The following is a 6000-nucleotide window of genomic DNA, read 5'->3' on the forward strand; positions in this document are numbered from 1 at the left end:
GAAACAAGTAGGTGCTCAATAAATCTTTATTAAAGAAGGAAGAATCTGGACCACTAGAGACCTCTCCAGTTATTGCATACATCTAGAGCATGGCCACATCTCTGCCCAGCTTGCCTTTACTTAGGCTTACTGTCTAACGGATCCTCTTATAAGCTTCCTCATATTAACTCATTTAATTTCTAGAACAACTCATAGAGATAAGTAATATTATCATACACATATTACATATAAAGACACTGAGGCATAGAGCGGCCACCTCATTTGTCTAAAGTCACACATACATTAAGTGGCAGAACTGGGATTTGAACCAGAACCCTGTGACACCTGAGTCTGTGCTCTTTATCATGTGCTAAGAGACAAGGGCATGAGCTCCTTGTTGTTGATTATAAAATAAGCTTTGGGCCCTGTTAAGTTTATAGAGAAAGCTTTAGAGATATATTTTTTAAACATTCTATTTAAACAGAAATATAAACTCTTTTAGGGAAAAAAATAGAGCATTTACCTAAGAATTTAATAGAGTCCTACTAGAACACTTAATTTTTCTCAGGATGTTTGTATCATGACATAATAGTATTATATATTATATTATATTATATTATATTATTCTCACTGGAAAAATCACCCTAGATAGCCCAGGTATAAACTACACAATGGGTGAATACTTTGGCCATGTTATCTCTGAAAATAAATTTATACTAGATGTTTGTCTTCTCACCAAAAAAGATGTTATACTAGATATTTGTCTTCTCACCAAACCACAATTTATTTCTAGCTGGTGAGGAAACTCATGTCAGATGGAATCTAACTGAAAGACTATATAATACCGAAGAGAACCCTTGACTGCTTGCTGTCAGAGATGTGGCATTCTAGCAGCCTCTAGTCCTAAGTAGCGCTAAATCTTTGAGAATGCTTTTAATCTCTATGGGCCAGAGTCCGCACATCAAAAATGCTTTCTAAAGTTTATTTCAGCTTTAAAAATTCCTATGATGCCTCTACTAGAAGTAAATAACCACCCATTAAAATTATTGATAGATATTGGCCAATTGGTTGAAAGAATTTTTTTTGGAAAAAATTTCAATTTTAAGGAAATTGAAATTTAATTGTCTTATTTGTTTATTTATTTGTAAGGTTTTATTTATTCTACTTTATGTCTCTTTGGCTATCGTTTTCATTATACAATTCTACACTTTTAAGTTTATTCATAGATATTTTTGTTGTTGCTATTGTAAATCAAAAAAGAAAACTTTTACTACATTTTCCTAATAAGTTACAAAGAAAGTCATTGTAGGAAAGCTGTTGATGGTATTTGCAAATTAATTTGTTTGTAGCCAGAATAATTATTTTTATTTACAACTGAATATCAGTTGGTACCCTTGAATTTATAGACACACAAACTTACCATCTGAAATAAATGACATTTTATCACTTGTTCTTCAATTTTTATGACTTCTTTTTTCTTTGTTTTAAGATTTATTTATTTACTTTAAAGAGAGTGAGAGAGAGCCAGGGGAGGGGCAGAGGGAGAGAGAGAATCCTGAAGCAGACTCCTCAATGAGCTCGGAGCCTAACACGGGGCTCGATCCCAAGACCCAGAGATCATGACCTGAGCAAGATCAAGAGTCCGACGTTTAACCAACTGAGCCGCGCAAGGGCCCCTCTTCTTTTTTCTAATTACTTTGTCCAGTTCTTCAAAAATTATGGTAATAATTAAAGTAGTGGGCATGCTTATATTGTTTCTGATCTTAGTGAGAGTATGAATATAGTTTCCCTGTTAGGTATGAGGCAATTTGAATTTGAAAAAAATATATTATGTTAAAAAAAATATCCTTCAAGTTTTATGAAGATTTCATTTTAAATCAGTAATGGATGTTTAATTTTATCATATCTCTTTATGGCATCTATAGTGATGATTAAATGGTTTATTTCCTTTGACCTTTTAATTATATAAGTTATAGCTGATTTCCTAACTGAGAAATCTTTGGGAAAACCCCTCTGAGTCATGATGAATTATTCCTTTTATAAGCTGCTAGATTATATTAAATGATTTTTATCTTAACATTGATACTGGTATGGGAGATAGATCTATAGTTTTAAAAGATATTTCTATCAGCTTTTGTTACCAATATTTTATTGTGCATCAGTCTGGATTTTTTTTTAATTTTAAAGATTTTTATTCACTTACTTGGAAGAGTGAGAGACAGCATGAGTGGGGGGGCAGGGGCAGGGGGAGAAGCAGACTCCCCACTGAGCAGGGAGCCCAATATGGGGCTGGATCCTGAGATCATGACCTGAGATCATGACCTGAGCTGAAGACAGACGCTTAACCAAGCCACCCAGGAGTCCCAGAATCTAGGTTTTATACCAGCTCTAGCTGCAAAGGAGCCTGGGAAAATGAGAGATTGGCATTTCTGGTTTTGATAGCAGAAGTGGTTGGTTTGGTGAATGGAGAATGCCTCAGTCAATGCAGAAGGTTACAATGTTGACTGACAAAACCAGAGGCCCTGGTCCATGAAAAGTAGGAAGCCTATTTTCTCTCTGTTATTCTCTCTGGAATAAGTAAAATATTACTGAAGTTATTTGAGTAACTGCTAATTTGTTTAAATTATGTGAGTGATTTGTGAAATTGTGTTTATCTGGTGCCGTTTTAGGAAACAGGTCTTTGACCATTTGCTCATTTTTTTCTATTATAATCTGAATTTCCTATTTTTTTAATTTCAAATATGGTTTATATTTTCTGAACCCAACAGATTTTTAAAATTCAGATATTCAAATGTTTTGAATAGAATCAAGTATTTAATTTTTATTATTGTGATTTCTAGTACATAAATGTGGTTTTTTCTCTCGTTTAGATTTTTTATTGTGGTTTGGGGGATTTTTCCTTTGATCAGCTATGCTCGCTAATGGTTGATTGGTTAATTAGTTTTTGTTTATAAAAGTAGATCATGGGCTTATTATTTGTTTTTCCCTTGCTCTTATCTGGTTATTATTTCCTGAGTTTATCATGTTGATTTCTTCCTTCTGCTTTCCCCATGTTTTTGCTATTAATAGTCTTTTTCAAACTTATTTGTTTATATTAATTTAATTGAATTTGTTCTTTTTCTTGTTTGCCAAGAGATTTTATATGTAATATTTACACTATCGTTATCTTTTAAATATTCTGCAATTTTGATTCTGAGAGTTTTTTTCTTATTTAAATATATTTGTTAGTGGTTTGGAATTTTTAAGTTTCTGTTGGTATTATTTTTAGTTTTATTACATTGGGATTAGAGAATGTATGATAAGTAGTACTGCACTTTATCATTATTGATTTTTGTCTATTTTTTAACACTTTATTATGAGAATTTTCAAACATGCAGGAAGGACCCATTATCTAAATTCTACCATTTTAATATACTCGCTTTTTCACATATCTATTTATCTATAAATCTATCTATACATCCATCCATTTTATTTTTCCATGCATTTCAAAGTAAATTGTAAAAATCAGTCCATCTAAATACTTCAGCATGCATTTCATTAACTACAGTTCAGCTCTCATTCAAAGACTTTTTTTTCCTCTTGGGGTAAAATTTACCAATAACATATTTCAGAAGTTTTAATGTACTTTGCCTAAAGTTTGACAAATTGATACACTGGTATAAAGCTGACCATATTAAGATACAGAATGTTACCATCCCCTTAGAAATTTCCTTCACGCCCCTTCCCAGTTAATTTCCACCTCCCACCCTTAGAAGCATCCATTATTCTGATACTTTTCTACCACAGTTTAGTTGGCCTGTTGTCTAAATGGAATTAAACAATGTGCTCTTCTGTATATGACTTTTTTACCGTGAGCATGTTTTGGAGATTCACTCATGTTACTGCATGTATTAATAATTTCTTTTTTATTACTATGAAGTTTCCATTATAGGAATATACCAAATTTCTCTATCCATTCTCCTATTGATGTACATCTGGATATTTCCAGTTTAGGGAGATTATTAAGTCAGCTATAAAACATTCTTATACAAATCTAGTTATGGGCATATGTTGTCATTTCTCTTGGCTTTTGTCAACTTTTTTAAATAATTTTTTTTAAAGATTTTATTCATTCATTTGAGAGAGAGAGCACAAGCAGGGGGAAAGGCAGCGGGAGAGGAAGAAGCAGACTCCCTGCTGAGCTGGGAGCCAGACATGGGGCTCGATCACAGGACCTGGAGATCATGACCTGAGCTGAAGGCAGATGCTCAACCATCTGAGCCACCCAGCTGCCCCTAGGTTTGTTTAATTTTTATAAATACTCCATTACCACTTGAAAAAGTCATATTTTATACATATTCTTGTTATTTAGTTATATTAGATAGTATCTATATATCTTTAGCCTGTCTATTATAGATTGGTTAAGTGTTATTGGTTGAATTATATCCCCTATGAAAGATGTTGACGTTCTGAGTTCCAGTACCTGTGTATTTGACCTTATTTGGAAATAAAGCTTTGCAGATGATCAAGTTAAGGCTCTAAATCCAGAATGACTGTCCCCTTACCAAAGAGGGAAATTTAGACACAGAGATAAAGACACAGGGAAAATGCCATTTGAACATTGGACATATACTGCTACAAGCTAAGAAACACCAAAAGATTTCTGGCAAACCACCAGAAACTAGGAGAGAGGCATGGAACAGATTCACCCTTATAGCCTTAAGAAGAAACAAGTTCTGTCCATTGCTGAGAGTGGAGTATTGAGGTCTCCTACAATTAACGTATTGTTATCAATATGACTCTTTATTTTGGTTAACAGTTGGCTTATGTAAATGGCTGCTCCCATGTTGGGGGCATAGATATTTACAATTGTTAGATCTTCTTGTTGGATAGACCCTTTAAGAATGATACAGTGTCCTTCTGTGTCTCTTATTACAGACTTTAGTTTAAAATCCAATTTGTCTGATATAAGCATTGCTACCCCAGCTTTCTTTTGAGGTCCGCTGGCATGGAAGATGGATCTCCATCCCTTCACTTTCAGTCTGGATATATCTTTAGGTTCAAAATGAGTCTCTTGTAGACAGTATATGGATGGGTCCTGTCTTTTTTTTTTTTTTAAAGATTTTATTTATTTATTTGAGAGAGAGAATGACAGAGAGCACGAGAGGGAAGAGGGCAGAGGGAGAAGCAGACCCCCCGCCGAGCAGGGAGCCCGAAGCGGGACTCGATCCCGGGACTCCAGGACCATGACCTGAGCCGAAGGCAGTCGCTCAACCAACTGAGCCACCCAGGCGCCCGGGGTCCTGTCTTTTTATCCAATCTGCAACCCTGTGCCGTTTTATGGGAGTGTTTAGGCCAGTCACGTTGAGAGTGATTATTGAAAGATATGAATTAGGGCGCCTGGGTGGCTCAGTTGTTAAGCGTCTGCCTTCAGCTCAGGTCATGATCCCAGGGTCCTGGGATCAAGTCCCACATCGGGTTCCCTCCTCGGCGGGAAGCCTGCTCTCCCTCTCCCACTCCCGCTGCTTGTGTTCCTGCTCTCACTATCTCTGTCTCTGTCAAATAAATAAATAAAATCTTTAAAAAAAAAAAAAAGAAAGATATGAATTAATTGTCATCATGTTGCCTGTGAAGACGTTGTTTATCATCATTAGCCATCAGGGAAATCCAAATCAAAACCACATTGAGATACCACCTTACACCAGTTAGAATGGCAAAAATGGACAGGGAAAGAAACAACAAATGTTGGAGAGGTTGTGGAGAAAGGGGAACCCTCTTACACTGTTGGTGGGAATGCAAGTTGGGACAGCCACTTTGGAAAACAGTGTGGAGGTTCCTCAAAAATTTAAAAATAGAGCTACCCTATGACCCAGCAATTGCACTACTCGGTATTTACCCCAAAGACATGGATGTAGTGAAAAGAAGGGCCATATGCACCTCAATGTTCATAGCAGCAATGTCCACAATAGCCAAACTGTGGAAAGAGCTGAGATGCCCTTCAACAGATGAATGGATAAAGAAAATGTGGTCCATATATACAAT

This window comes from Neomonachus schauinslandi, chromosome 6, assembly GCF_002201575.2.
Source record: "Neomonachus schauinslandi chromosome 6, ASM220157v2, whole genome shotgun sequence".
NCBI lineage: Eukaryota > Metazoa > Chordata > Mammalia > Carnivora > Phocidae > Neomonachus > Neomonachus schauinslandi.